This window comes from Hyperolius riggenbachi, chromosome 11, assembly GCF_040937935.1.
Source record: "Hyperolius riggenbachi isolate aHypRig1 chromosome 11, aHypRig1.pri, whole genome shotgun sequence".
Lineage (NCBI taxonomy): Eukaryota > Metazoa > Chordata > Amphibia > Anura > Hyperoliidae > Hyperolius > Hyperolius riggenbachi.
The window spans coordinates 230,528,378-230,544,834 of record NC_090656.1 but is presented as its reverse complement, the minus strand read 5'-3'; positions in this window follow the sequence as shown (position 1 = coordinate 230,544,834).

The following is a 16,457-nucleotide window of genomic DNA, read 5'->3' as shown; positions in this document are numbered from 1 at the left end:
GAGAGAGAGACAGAGGGGGAGAGAGACAGAGACAGAGAGAAAGTGTGAGAGAGAGGGAGAGAGACAGGGTCAGAGGGGGGAGAGACAGAGAGAGGGGGGATAGAAAGACAGAAAGAGGGGGAGAGAGACAGAGGGAGGGAGAGAGACAGAGGGAGGGAGAGAGACAGGCGGGGGGGGAAACGGAGAGAGGGGGACAGAGACAGAGGGGGGGCAGAGAGAGGGGGGAGAGAGAGAGTGACCAGAGCTGGAGGTGGCCGCTGCACAATGCAGTTGGAAGGACTGGCTGGGGCATCTCTGCAGACAGGCTGAGGCCTCTTGCTCCCTGCCGCCATCAAGTCCAGCAGGCTGAGGCAGTGAGGCTCCAGCAGCAGCAAAGTTACTCACCAGTGGTGATGGCAGGCAGCGGGCATCCATCTCGCGCTGGCAGCAGGCATCCATCTCGCGCTGGCGGGGGCATCCATCTCGTGCTGGCGGCGGGCATCCATCTCGCGCTGGCGGGGGCATCTCGCGCTGGCGGCGGGCATCCATCTCGTGCTGGTGGCGGGCATCCATCTCGCGCTGGCGGCGGGCATCCATCTCGCGCTGGCGGCGGGCATCCATCTCGCGCTGGCGGCGGGCATCCATCTCGCGCTGGCGGCGGGCATCCATCGCAAGCGGGGGGCAGTGGCAGGTCTGGTCATCATTACTGGTGGTGCTTTTCAAAGCGGGTGGCAGGCAGCGTGACTCCAGTCACTTCTGGATTCTACCTCCGCCTGCACCCAGCGCCCACCATCATTATGAAGGCAGCTTGTTGCCGCCTTGAAGGGACTCAGAGGCCGCATCTAGGGTGATGGGTTGGCGTGCATAGCCTAGCGGGTCCCAGCGGTGCAGTCCAGCCGTGACTCAGTCCAGTACAGGCAGTAAGACGTGAGGCGGCAAAAGCCAGGCACACTCACTTCCTCTTTCTGTCTGGTGCCTCCCCCCCACTTTCGCCGCCTGAGGAACCTGCCTCACTCTGCTTCATGGGCGGACCGGCCCTGATTAGAAATGATCAAATTCAGTAACGCATTCCCCCTAGTTGGTTCCGTTACCATTTGACTCAGGTAATTGTCCTGTAGTGCTGCCAGAAATCTGCTGCTTTTACCAGAATGGGTAGCCTCAATACCCCAGTCAATGTCTGGAAAGTTGAAGTCGCCCATAATTATGACCTCATTTTTACTTGCAGATTTTTCAATTTGCTGCAGTAATCGCAGTTCTGCAGCTTCATTAACATGAGGTGGCCTGTAGCATACCCCAATAAGCAATTGGCAACTTTTATTTCCACCATTAATATTTACCCAAACGGACTCCACATCTTCACAATCTTCCTCCATCTCATCGTTGAGGACAGCTGTAAAAGAATTCTTAACAAAGAGACAAACCCCTCCACCTTTTTTCCCTGTTCTATCCCTCCTAAACACATTGTATCCTTTTAAATTAGTTATCCAGTCATGACTTTCATCCATCCATGTCTCGGTTATTCCCACAATGTCATAGCCTTTGTCATTCAGAATGAACTCTAGTTCGTCTATTTTATTTGCAAGGCTCCGGGCATTGGTTACCATGCACTTTGTATTTTTACCACCACATTTACCAATTTTGTTTACATGAAATGGGCTACTTGAAGTTTTACCAACCTCCTTAATCTTTACACTGTCCCCACCCCCCTCTCCACCCCCCATAATGTTAGGCTCCCACTGTCTTTTTACCTTATCTTGTCTACATTTTGGGACTTTATCCTCCCGCTTCCCCCCAGATCCTAGTTTAAAATCTCCTCCAATTTGTGGAGCTATGTTCACAACAGATTACGATTTTGCTAAGTACAGTATGTCTACATTTTTGCTCAACATTTTTTGGCATAGAATTATCATTCACATTCAGTAGACATTTTTCCCTGTTTAGGCGTAATTATGTTTTTGTGTTACATAAATATAATTGTGCAAATGTTTTGGGATCTCCTTGTCAGAACTCCGTGAATTTTTTAACTCTACTACATTGCAAAATTCCGATGTTACATGGTTTGGTTGAGAAAAAAAAAAAGACCCGTCCATCAAGTTCAAACAAAATAAACAAACAAACACAGAACATTTATATCGCGCTTTTCTCCTGGCGGACTCAAAGCGCCAGAGCAGCAGCCACTGGGAGCGCTCTATGGGCAGTAGTGGTGTTAGGGAGACTTGCCCAAGGTCTCCTACTGAATAGGTGCTGGCTTACTGAACAGGCAGCGCCAAGATTCAAACCCAGGTCTCCTGTGTCAGAGGCAGAACCCTTAACCATTACACTATCCAGCCACCACCAAAAGAAAACAAAACAAAAATACCATCCTGAACATGCACGTATTCCAGTTGATCCAGGGGAGGGCAAAAAACCTTACAAGGCATGGGCCAATTAGCCTTAAAGAGAGTCTGAAGCCTAAAAAATTACCTGTTTTTAATAGCCAGTCCTCTTCAGCATTAATGCCATAGCTGAAACGCCCCATTCCCGCGGCAGAATGAGACCTTAATCACCCCGAAATTCCTGGGGCAAATTTTGGGGCTCCTTCCGGGTAGAGGCAGAGCTTTGTGCAGTAGCTCTTCCTCTGCTCGTGTCAATCTCTGCGGATCTCCGCCTCCTCCCGCCCCTCTGTCTTCTTTCACTGGGAGGGGCAGGGAGAGGCGGAGATCTGCAGAGATGGATGCAACTGGAGGAAGAGCTACTGCACAAAGCTCTGCCTCCCCAGGCAGCAAAATCCACAACCTGGAAAGTCATGGATTTTTGCCCCAGGGATTTTGGAGGGATAAACCTTGTTCTGCCGCCCTGGATCAACTACCGGAAACGGGACAACTGAAGTGAGAAGAATAAGGAGGCTGCCATATTTATTTCATGTTAAGCAATACCAGTTGCCTGGCAATCCCATTGGTCTATTTGGCTGCAGTAGTGTCTGAATAACACCCAAAAAAAGCATGCAGCTAATCTTCCTTGATCTGATATTATTGTCTGAAACACCTGATCTGCTGCATGCTTGTTCAGGGTCTATGGCTAAAAGTATTAGAGGCAGAGGATCAGCAGAGAAGCCAGGCAACTGGTATTGCTTGGGACTAGATTATGATTCTGAGGGACAGTTAGTGACAAGACAATATACTCTGTACAGCGCTGCGTAATATGTCGCCGCTATCCTACCTAATAAAATGCTAGTGTCCCTGCGTCCCATGTCTGTGTGTCAGTGCTTTTTCGCTAATGTGCATGTCCTGCACTGACACAGCCGTTGGGACAGGACGCAGGGCAGTGGCGTAACTAAGGAGCTGTGGGCCCTGATGCAAGTTTTACATTGGAGCCCCCCCCAAGCACTCTATACATAACAAATGATATGGCGCACCAAAACCTGCCAATGGCAACTACAGTGTCAGAGGTGCAAGAAGGGGATGGGGAGTAGTTTGTTAATGATAACTACTATTCAAAGTATCTATAGAAGTAATTATTATGATCACCGGACCAATAGAGAGCTAATACTGCAGTTGAGGTAGGGCCCTTCGGGGCCCCTCTGGCCCAAGGGCCCCGATGCGGTCGCTACCTCTGCACCCTCTATTGCTACGCCCCTGACGCAGGGGCCAGGAGGCAGGAAGACCTGAGAAGACAGACAACAGAAAACAAATATTGCATGTATTGATGGATACAATCAGCTAGCCGGGAGTGTCTCGGTGTGGTGTACCCCAGAGGTGCTCAGCACTCTAGCTGCCTCTTATGATAACTGTGAGGAGCTATGATGGAATCCTGAGACCACATGGGAGGGGGGATTCCTGTGAGACAACAGATGGAGAGAAGTCCTGAGATTTGTCTATGGAGCGTGTTATGGAGTATCTGGCACCCCTTCAGTCCCAGCTGTCTCCAGCTTGGCCGTATGTCCCACCAACAAGACCCCACCAAACAAATATGCTCTCTGTATGCTGCCATCTCTATGCTTCCCTCTGGTCTCCTTCCATCAGCATCTCCCTCCATCTGCTTCAATGGGGACTCCTTCAATCAATATCTCCCTCCATCTGCTTCACAGAGCTCCTTCCAGGATGGGACAAGCCTGGCGCTCTGCACACTCTGCTGCTAAAGACGGTGATATCACTGAGCTCATATAGACACAATACTGACCCGGCTGTCCTGCTGATCCTCCGATACTTGCTAATATCACTGACCCACAACCTGCATGCTAATCAGGTGATCTCAATCCACCAGCCGCAGCCTTGTTCCAGGTGCGACTGAAAGCAAAACATCAGCAGGACAGAGGTGGAGAACAATTCTTAAAGGACACCCGATGCGAAAATAAACAAATGAAATAAACGACTGTATCTATCTTCCTTCTCCTAAAAATGACTTTTTAAGATATTCCACCGTTTTATTTTATGTTAAATCTACTTTTTAAGTTTTAACTGTTTTATTGTTTTTGCTCAATGACACAATCATTGAAGTATGCCAGAGCTAAAATCTATGAACTGTTGACCCTTTTTATCTATTTCCTGCTCTCAGAAGCCATTTTCTGCTTGGAAAGTGTTTTATAGTTGGAAGTTATTATCAGTAAGGGTCACACTGTAGTCACTTCCCGTCTGAGTCAGGACTGAGTCAGCCACTTACATACCTGATATTTAACTCTTTCAGGCAGAGAAAGAAAAAAAAAAAGGAACACAGCATAGTTATTTGTGTGCTAGGCACTGTACATACCCATGTCTATCTCATCATGTCACTTCGGGTATCCTTTAAAGCATTACTTTACTTAAAGGGGAACTGAAGAGAGAGGTATATGGAGGCTCCCATGTGTATTTCCTTTTAAGCAATACCAGTTGCCTGGCAACCCTGCTGATCCTCTGCCTCTAATACTATTAGCCATAGCCCCTGAACAAGCATGCAGCAGATGAGGTGTTTCAGACTTTAAAGTCAGATCTGACAAGACTAGCTGCATGCTTAGTTCTGGTGCTATTCAGACACTACTGCAGAGAAATAGACCAGCAGGGCTGCCAGGCAACTGGTATTGATTAAATGGAAATAAATATGGCAGCCTCCGTATACCTCTTACTTCAGTTCCCCTTTAAAGCAGACCTGAACTCAGAATCTCCTCTCTGCTGTAAATTTTAAAGGTTATTATGCTGTTGCTTATGTTTTAGATTCTCAAGGATAAGCAACAACATAATAACTTTTAAAGTAAAACATTTTGTTGTAGCTGATACAAATTCTGCAATCAATCTGCAGTGTGTCTACTTCCTATGTCAAGGGAGCAGACATAGGGTTAACATTGTGTGTTTACAATTTAGCTGCACTGCCAAGGCAGCCAGATGACATAACTGAGAGATCAAATTACAGCTTGTGATTAGTCACAGATGAAGGGGGGATTCAACAGGCTAAAGTTTCTACAGGACAGCTGAAGTGAGAGGGATATGGAGGCTGCCATATTTAACCTGCTCATCCTCTGCCTCTAATACTATTAGCCATAGCCCCGGAACAAGCATGCAGCATATGAGGTGTTTCAGACATTATTGTCAGATCTGACATGATTAGCTGCATGCTTGTTTCTGGTGTTATTCAGACACTACTGCAGCCAAATAGACCAGCAGGACTGCCAGGCAACTGCTATTGCTAAACACTTGACAAAGAACGGGTTACCCGTTCGAAACGACGACTGTCCGTTGTGTGGGCAGAAGCGTACGTTAAAAAGGGGCTCTGGGAAAAAAGGCCCCGGGGTTTTAAACGATAAACATGGATAACGTTTAAACATATAATGTACTATATTTCGTTTAAATATTCGTTTTTATAAAGTTATAAATCATTAAATAATGTTCATGAAATCGGCACTTGTGAAAACGTTAATCTTCCGTTTAAAAAGTGAAATGTATAATAACGTTTAAAAAAAAATTCGGAAGTAACCCTCCCTGTATCTACCCCTAACCCCTAGACCCCGTATTGGTGCCTAAACCTAAGACCCCCCTGTTGGTGCCTAAACCTAAGACCCCCCTGCTGGTACCTAAACCTAAGACCCCCCAGGTGGTGCCTAAACCTAAGACCCCCCTGGTGGTGCCTAAACCTAAGACCCCCCTGGTGGTGCCTAAACCTAAGACTCCCCTGATGGTGCCTAAACCTAAGACCCCCCTGCTGGTACCTAAACCTAAGACCCCCCTGGTGGTGCCTAAACCTAAGACCCTCCTGGTGGTGCCTAAACCTAAGACCCCCTGGTGGTGCCTAAACCTAAGACCCCCCTGGTGGTGCCTAAACCTAAGACCCCCCTGGTGGTGCCTAAACCTAAGATCCCCCTGGTGGTGCCTAAACCTAAGACCCCCCTGGTGGTGCCTAAACCTAAGACCCCCCTGGTGGTGCCTAAACCTAAGACCCCCCTGGTGGTGCCTAAACCTAAGACCCCCCTGGTGGTGCCTAAACCTAAGACCCTCCTTAGTGATCACTGTATTGTGTGTAGAATAATGTTTTAGAAACAGTAAGGGATAAAATATATTACAATTTACGTTACATACTGATCGCTTTATTTTGTGAATAATAATGTTTTACAAACAGTAAGGGATAACATTTAAAATAATGTTTTATTGAAATAGGAAACATAAATCATCACAAGCAGTTATAAAACATTAAAAATCTTCGGGCGCCGTTGGAAAACATTATTATTCTCGGGCGCCCTTTTTTCCCGTTCGGCGCCCAGTAAACGATATTTATTATGGGAGTGAATGGCAGCGCCCGATTTGTCCACTAGCCTCCTGCGCCCTATTTTTATTGTTACCGGGCAGAATGGGCTGCAATGGAGGCACGTCCTAGGTCCTGTTGATGTCTTGAACCATCTCCTGCAGCTAAGAGCTATAAATACTTTAGAGCTATATGTTACATCCTTATATGCTATGTGGATGTTGCTGGCTACGTGTTATTCACATGCTTTCTGGTGAATAAACATCTGCAATTTTAAGAATCGGTCGGTGCTGGTCATCTTTTCACCTTGGGTATAGCCGAAAGGGAAATACTTTGGAAGCTTCCATATCCCTCTCGCTTAAGGTGTCCTTTAACCCTTTCGGGACCGTTGTTGTGTCTGAATACGCTGCCTGCTGATTTGCGCTGCCCCGCATGCGCAGTAGGAGACCGTGCAGTCACATTTCCTATTGAATGATGCTGCTGGAGGTAAAATACTAAATATCTCCGCTCCCACACCTCTTACACTCCCCAAATTTTCAGGGTAGGGAGGGAACCCCCAGAACTACCCATATGCCAAATTGCAGCCCCCGAGCCCCGCTGGTTCCCGAGATAGGTTTCTCTAATCTATCTCCTGAACCAGCGGGGCTTGGGGCTGCAATTTGGCATAGAGGTCGTTCCCCACCCTACCCTGAAAATTTGGGGTGTGTATGATGTGTGGAAGCAGAGATATTTAGTATTTTACCATCAGTAGCATAATTAACTTTACACTGAGCATGCGTGCTACTCAGTGTGGAATGGAGCTTCCGGGCAGCGCAGTCAGACATTACACCGGCCGCCTAACCCCCTTTAAGGACCAGGTGTTTTTGCTGAAAGGTGGGGGGGGGGGGGGCGCGTTTGGGGGGTTAGGGCAGCCGGATCCCTGCAGGGTCTGGCTGGGCTGTGTCCTCCCATGGTGGCCAGGTGTCCCCCCTTCATGCAGACCCTTTCACTCACCTTCCAGGCTCCAGCGACGAGCCGCAGCGGACCCCTCCGCTCCAGCCGGCATCTCTGCTCCTACTGCCGCTCAGTTCCGGGTCGCGGCTTGATGATGTCATCAAGCCGGGACCCGGCGCTGACGTCAGAAGGAGCAGAGATGCCGGCAAGAGCGGTGGGGAGCGCCGATCGTCGCGGGAACGGCAGGGAGGTGAGTGGAGCCTCTCCCCCCCCCCTTACCGATGCAGCTGTCAAATTGATCACTACGATCCGCCAGCGATCGTAGTAATCACATGATCAGCAGACATACGTGATGGCTGCTGATCACTGAGGGGAGATGTTGGCTGTCATATGACAGCTTAATTTCCACTCTCCGGTGCGCACGATCATATCAAGACGGTTCGTTAGCGCGGACATTGCATCAACGTCCAGTCAGAATGGTAGCACCACCTGCTGGACGTAGATTCAACCTGCTACGTCGGTCCCCAAAAGGTTAAAGTGAGAGGGTTATGGAGGCTGCCATATTATTACCTTTTAAACAATACCAGTTTAAAAACTCTTCCTATCACCGGCGGTTACTTACAAAGAACAGGAGGTTAAACAGGAACAGGAAGTATTTGGTCACTTTCATGCATCCTCCGGTCGCCATTGTCACTGATTGTCAGTTCTGTGGAGAAGGGAGGGAGTAGAGATGTAAATATTGTGTCAAATGTCATTTAATAAACATGTTTATAAACAACTAGCTGATTGCCCGGCGTTGCCCGGGTATGTATTTGGCTGGTGTTGGCTCTGCATACTTTTTCTAACCCTAACACACAATTACTTAATGACCAAGTTTGTGAGCTTTGCGGTCTTTGGTATCAATAATTTGCATTGAAATGAAAAAATCAGATTGGCTGTTTGTGGCTCCACACCCTTTTCTGAATTTGAACCCCAGTCACCCAATAACCAACTGTACCAGGTTTGAGGCCTGTGCCATTAACAGTTCAAGAATGGTAGCAATTAAATATTCCCCTTGAAAATCAATAGGTGGAGCCTAATTTTGTAGGCTCCACCCACTTGTCTGAATATTAATCTCAGTCACCCAGTGACCAACTGTGCAAAGTTTAAAAACCCTGCCATTAACAATGTAAGAATGGCTGCAGTTTACATTTTCCCAGTGAAATTTGTATTTGTCTCCACCCACTGATGACCCGGCGTTGCCCGGGTATGTATTTGACTGGCGTGGGCTCTGCCCACTTTCTAACCCTAACGCACAAACACTCAATGACTAAGTTTGTGAGATTTGGGGTCCTTGGCATCAATAATTTGTATATTCCCATAGAAATTAAACAAATCAGATAGGCCGTTTGTGGCTCCGCCCCTCTCTAGCATTTGATTCCCCAGTCACCCAATGACCAACTGTAGAAGGTTTGAGGCATCTGCTATTAACAGTGTAAAAATGGCAGCAATTTAAATATTGCACTTGAAAATCAACAGGTGAATTTTGATTGGCTATTATAGGCTCCACCCACTTCCCTGAATATTAATCTCAGTCACTCAGTGACCATCTGGGCAAAGTTTGTGAACTCTGCCATAAACAGTGTAAGGGCTCTTTCACATCAGAGCTTGCGTTGGAGAACGCTCAAAGCATACGTTTTGTTGTATGCCTTTTACTGCGTTTTGATATGCGTTGCACTGCAGTGAGTGTGCGTTTTTAATCCGTTTTCAATGCGTTACTACACATAGAAAAACGCAGGTAATTTTTTTTTCTTTTAGTTGTCAACTTTCTACATTGTTCCTCTGTTGCATTCTGGGACTGATTGCCTGCGTTAACGGATTAAAAACGCGCATAGTGTGCGTTTTACATTGACTAACATTGTAACGCATAAAGCTAGCGTTGGCCAAAAAACTGCGCCTGGGTGCAGTGGAACGCAACGCACAAAAAGGCTGCGTTATATGTGAAAGCTAAAATGAAAGTCTATGGACTTTCATTTCACCTTGGGTAACGCAAACTTTATCCTTTGCGTTGAAACGCAGAAAATCTGCCCTAATGTGAAAGAGCCCTAAGAAGGGCTGCAGTTTACACTTTCCCAGTGAAATTTGTTTTTGGCTCTGCCCACTTTTTGTAACCTGGACACAAAGTCACTACTCAATGACCAAGTTTGTGAGCTCTGGGGTCCTTGGCATCAATGAAACAAATCTGATTCACCGTTTGTGGCTCTGTCCCCTTTTCTGAATTTGAACCCCAGTGACCCAATGACCAACTGTACCAGGTTTGAGGCTTGTGCCATAAGTGCAAGAATGGCAGCAATTTTAATATTCTCCTTGAAAAGTGACATGTGATTTTTGATTGCCATTTTTAGGCTCCTCCCACCTTTCTGAATATTAATCCCAGTCACCCAGTAACCAGCTATGCTAAGTTTAAGAACCCTGCCATTAACAGTGAAGAAGGGCTGCAGTTTACAATTTCCCAGAAAAATCTGTTTTTAACTCCACCCACTTTTTGTAACCTGGACACACAGTCACTACTCAATGACCAAGTTTGTGAGCTTTTGGGTTCGTGGCATCAAAATTGTGCTAATGGAAGCAGTTTATCCAGCAAAGAAATCTGGCTGTTTTTGGCTCCGCGCCTTTACTGAATTTGAACATTTTTGCATTTTACCATTGAAATTAAACAAATCTAATTGGCTGTTTTTGGCCTGATCCCTTCAGAATTTAAAACCCAGTCTCCCAGTGACTGACTGTAGCAGATTTTAGGCCTCTTCCATTAAGAGTGCATGAATGGCAGCAATGTAAATATTCCCCTTGAAAATCAAAAGGTGAATTTTGATTGGCTGCTGTAGGCTCCACCCACTTTTCTGAATATTAGTCCCAGTCACCCAGTGGCCAACTGTGTCACGTTTGAGAACCCTGCCAATAACAGAATAGCTGAAATCAATCTAACAAATCTGATTGGCTGTTTGTGGCTCCACCCCTTTGGTGAATTTGGACCCTAGTCACTCAATGACTGACTGTATCAGGTTTGAGGCCTCTGCCACTAACAGTGTGAGAATGATAGCAATGGGAATATTCCCCTTGAAAATCAATAGGTACATTTTGATTGGCTGTTTGTGGCTCCGCCCCCTTTCTGAATTTGGACCCCAGTCACCCAGCGACCAACTGCACCAGGTTTGAGGAATCTGCTTTTCACAGTATAAGAGAATGGTAGCAGATGAAATATTCCCTTTGAAAATCAAAAGGTGAATTTTTATTGGCTGTTGTAGGCTCCACCCACCTTCCAAAATGTTAATCTCAGTCACCCAGTGACCAACTGTGCAAAGTTTGAGAACCCTGCCATTAACGGTGTAAAAATGGCTGCAGTTTATATTTTCCCAATAAACGTTTTTTGGCTCCGCCCACTTTTTGTAACCTTGACACACACAGTCACTCAATGACCAAGTTTGTGAGCTTTCAGGTTCCTGGCATAAAAAATATGTGAATGGAAGCAGTTTATTCACCAAGGAAATCTGATTGGCTGTATGTGGCCCCGCCCCTTTAGTGAATTTGGACCCCAGTCACCCAATGACCGACTGTAGCAGGTTTGAAGCCTCTGCCATTAAAAGTGTAAGAATAGCAGCAGTTTAAATATTCCCCTTGAAAATCAATAGGTGAATTTTGATTGGCTGTTGTAGGCTCCACCAATTTTCTTGAATCGTAATCGTATTCACCCAGTGACCAAGTGTACCAAGTTTGAGAACTCTGCGATTAACAGTCTAAGAATGGCTGCAGTTTACATTTTCCCATTTAAATGAATGGCTGAAATTTGATTGGCAGTTTTATGCTCTGCCCACTTTTCTTGGATTTGTAACCTCGGTCACCAAGTGACCACCTGTGCCAAGTGTGGGGACTCTGGCTTGATTACTGGCAGAATGGCAGCCTTTTACATTTTTTCCATTGACTTGGATGGGTGAAATCTGATTTGCTGTTCGTAGCTCCGCCCACGTGTGCAGGGGGGACCCAAGACCCCCAGAACCTATCATCCCAGGTAGTAAGGGATCTGTATACCAAGTTTCGTTCAAATCGGTCAAGCCGTTTTCGCATGATCGCGACACACACGCACGCACACACACACACACACACACACACCAAATAATATGGCGACCATATTATTTCAATTAATACCAGTTGCCTGGCTGTCCTGCTGATCAGCGGCGAAAGAGGGTCCCCCCAGCCGCCCGAGCCCAGCGTAGCTGGAACAAACAGTTCCGGCCAGCGCTAAGGGCTGGATCGGAGGCGGCTGACGTCAGGACGTCAGCTGACGTCCATGACGTCACTCCGCTCGTCGCCATGGCGACGAGGTAAGCAAAACAAGGAAGGCCGCTCTTCCTTGTTAATTCTGATCCCTGGAGGCGATCAGAATGACGCGTCCGGAGCGCCCTCTAGTGGGCTTTCATGCAGCTAACTTTCAGTTGGCTGCATGGAATAGTTTTTTTTTAATTAAAAAAAAAACCCTCCCGCAGCCGCCCTGGCGATCTTAATAGAACGCCAGGGTGATTAAATAAATACAAGGGCGGTATACTAAAATGAGAAGGGAGCTCAATAACAGGGTCCTTATTAGGAATGGCCAATGCAAATCATTTTGAGTTGATGCAGGATTTTGCAAATGTTGTCTGCAAATTTATGCAGTTTAAAAAAGGACCAATCAGATTTTTACCTCAGCAGGATTTGATTGGTTCATGTTCGAGCTGCATACATTTGCGTACAAAATTTGCATAGTGCTTCATCAATTCAAATTAGGTACTATTCCGTTAGCCGGGTGCAACGTCTAGGTGGCGTTAATTACTATTCCCCCTCCAGGCCACCATGGATAGTAGGGAAAGATGTAAATCTGCTGGAGTTTTATCGCTGGATGCGCCCGGCGAAAGGAAAAGAACCCAAAATTATTTGCATGTCATTAACCATCCTTACTCTTTAGGCCTCTTTTCCATGAACAGTTTATAGGCAGTGAAATGCCTCTCCAACTCTCACTGCTGCCTGGTAACTGCTCGTTGCTGCCTGGTAAATGCTCACTGCTGCCAGATAAGTGCTCACTGCTCCTTGGTAACTGCTCACTGCTGCCGGGTAACTGCTCACTGCTGCCTGGTAACTGCTCACTGCTGCCTGATAACTGCTCACTGCTGCCTGATAACTGCTTACTGCTCCCAGGTAACTGCTTGCTGCTGCCAGATAAGTGCTCCCTGGTAACTGCTTGCTGCTGCCAGATAAGTGTTCACTGCTGCCTCCGGTGCCCAGGAATGGGAGTAACTATCTTACCAAATATGGGTGTTGTGGATGGATGTTGTTTCGGGGGTAAGCAGGAAATTTGGGCGCATGAGACAAGTGGACAAAAAGGGCGCCCCATTCACTCCCATTATAAATATCGTTTAATGGGCGCCGAGCAGGGAAAAAAGGGCGCCGGAGATTATTAACGTTTTACAAACGGCGCCCGGAGATTTTTAATGTTTTATAACTGTGCTTGTGATGATTTAACTTTACAAAATGAGCCCGTGACGAATAACGTTTATAAAAATACTCAACATATTTATCCTGTTTAATTAAAACATTATTTAACATTTTAACCCTTACTGTTTGTAAAACATTATTATTCACAAAATAAAGCGATCAGTACGTAACGTAAATTGCAATATATTTTTTACAATTACTATTTGTAAAACATTTCTAAAACATCCACCCAAAAAAATTATTTTTTTTTTAAATTCATATTTTTAATTTATTAATGTTTGTAAAACATTATTATTCATAGGGGGTCTTAGGTTTAGGCACCACCAGGGGGGTCTTAGGTTTAGGCACCACCAGGGGGTCTTAGGTTTAGGCACCACCAGGGGGTCTAGGGGTTAGGGATAGGTACAGGGAGGGCTTTGGGGTGGTTAGTTTTAGGCACCAATAGGGGGGTCTTAGGTTTAGGCACCACCAGGGGGGTCTTAGGTTTAGGCACCACCAGGGGTCTAGGGGTTAGGGATAGGTACAGGGAGAGCTTTGGGGTGGTTAGTTTTAGGCACCACCAGGGGGGGGTCTTAGGTTTAGGCACCACCAGGGGAGTCTTAGGTTTAGGCACCACCAGGGGGGTCTAGGTGTTAGGGATAGGTACAGGGAGGGTTCTGTGTGAGAGTAGGGTTAGGTATAGTTTTAGTACAATTTTAATAATACTAATCAACAGTTATTATGAATGTACTTCTATTAATATCATTGTTATAAACAATATTTTCACATTTTATTATAATAATAAACGATAAATCAAGATTATTCATAACAATATATAATTATAATGTTTAAACAAATATTACTGTTTTTTTAACAAACGTAATTATAAATTTCAGTTTAGAAACAGGGAAGATTAACGTTTTAAGATTTGCAAATTTCATACACATTTAATGACTTCTAAATTCTTAAAACACTATTTGTAAACGAAATTCTTAAAACACTATTTGTAAACGAAATTCTACACAATATTTTTGTAAACGATAATACTGCTTATCGTTTACACCACGCGCCCTTTTTCCACGACGCCCTTTTTTGATGTACGCGGGGGGGGGGGGGGGGGGTTATGTTGGCATCTAGGGACAAGGGGATACCCAGATGCCTGCCCCCTCACCAGGTGAAAGGAGTATAGGGGTACTGATGTACCCCTTGCCCATTTCCACAAAGAGTTAAAATGATATAAAAATGGAACAACAAAAAAAGTCCCTTAGAATTCTAAATTAACAAGAAATTAAATACTTACTTTTGGTTACTCCCGCAACAGAATACGGAGAAATTGACCACGCTAATATCCTCTCGATACCGACAGACAACAGAGAACTATGCACCCATAATGTTCCTTGCCTGGCAGAGGCACTTAAAGAGACACTGAAGCGAAAAAAAAATGATGATATTATGATTTGTATGTGTAGTACAGCTAAGAAATAAAACATTAAGATCAGATACATCAGTCTAATTGTTTCCAGTACAGGAAGAGTTGAGAAACTCCAGTTGTTATCTCTATGCAAACAAGCCATTAAGCTCTCCGACTAAGTTTAGTCGTGGAGAGGGCTGTTATCTGACTTTTATTATCTCAACTGTAAGTGGACTGTTTACTTTTTCTCTGCTAGAGGAGAGGTCATTACTTCACAGACTGCTCTGAAAGACTCATTTTGAATGCTGATTGTTGTGTAATCTGCACATATAGAATGATGCAATGTTAAAAAAAACACTATATACCTGAAAATAAAAGTATGAGAATATTTTCTTTGCTGCTAATCTTCTAGTAATTATTCATAGTACACAACCAATTCACTATATCATATATTTTTTTTCGCTTCAGTGTCTCTTTAAGGTGCGTACATACACACTACAGAAGCAAACGACGGGTCCGTTGGACCCACCCGCTGGGCGGACTTTCAGCAGACTGTAGTGCGCGTGTACGCACTGTCGGCGGACTGATAAGGCTGTTCCTGAACGATCCGCCCGGCGGATCGTTCAGGAACAGCCTTATCAGTCCGCCGACAGTGCGTGCACATGCACTACAGTCTGCTGAAAACCTGCCCAGCAGGAGGTGCCCACGGACCCGTCGTTGGCTGCTGTAGTGCGTGTGTACGCACCTTAACCACTTAATGACCGCCTAACGCCCATAGGCGTCGGGGGGTCGTTAGTGGTATAGCATGGAAACGCCATGCCAGTTCACGGAGGGTGTCTCCGTGAACAGCCGGAGAGCCGCCGATCGCGGCTCGCCGGCAAAATGTAAACACGCGGGGAAGAAATCCCCGCTGTTTACATCACACGGCGCTGCTGCGCAGCAGCGGCGTGACGTAGATCGGCGATCCCCGGCCTCTGATTGGCCGGGGATTGCCGGCATCTGATAGGCAGAAGCCTATCCTATCAGGGTAAGGGAGAGGGAGGGAAAGCCGAGGACGGGCGGAAAGCGCTCCGGAGGGGGGCTTTGAAGAGCCCCCCCAGAAAGTGCGGGTAGCCGGCGGCGATCAGACCCCCCCAGCAGGACATCCCTCTAGTGGGGAAAAAAGGGGGGAAGTCTGATCGCCCTGGCTATTTCCTGATCGGTGCTGCGGGCTGGAGAGTCCACGCAGTACCGATCAGAAGAAAATCGCCTGGTCCTTAAGTGGTTAAGTATAGCAAACCACACACTGCCTCCAGCACCGCCCTCTTCTTGCCCCCCCTCCCTTCCCAGTAGCACAGTACTCTGCCCAGCTCCACTGGACCTCAGGGCAGGCCACCCACAGAGAGGAACACACAGAGAATAAACACAGGAAACAACAATACCAAATAGATCATCACAGCACATTACAGACAGTGACATCTTGTGGTTGATTTGTTATACTACAGTTTAAGTAATCCTGTTGATAATTCTAACAGTATGGGTACAGTAAGGTGTGACACTGTGACATGAGGGGAAGTGATGATGCTTGTGGCCAGTAATATATGAGGCATAGGGTATGGGTACAGTAAGGGACGTTTCTTGGGCAGTGCGAGTAGGGCGACTGCCCTGGGCACAGACTGGCAAGTAGAAGAAGGGGGGTGCAGGCAGAAGGATATAACAGCTGTTGATGCACGCTGCAGCCAAATAGAAGAAGATGATTATCAGCTCGATCACCTTCCTTGACTCCTCCTGGGCTGCCCGCGTCAGACGTCAAGTCATCATCCCGTCACCACTGATGACACCTGTTGTCCTGTAGCAGTACTGCAGGCTGTCATGGAGGAGTCGGCTTCCTGGTCCCTGCTTTCTCCTGGATGAGCAACTGGTCACTAGTAAGTAGGCAGATCTACTTGTGAACTGTGGCTGTCCCTTAGGGCCCTTTTCCACTAGAGCG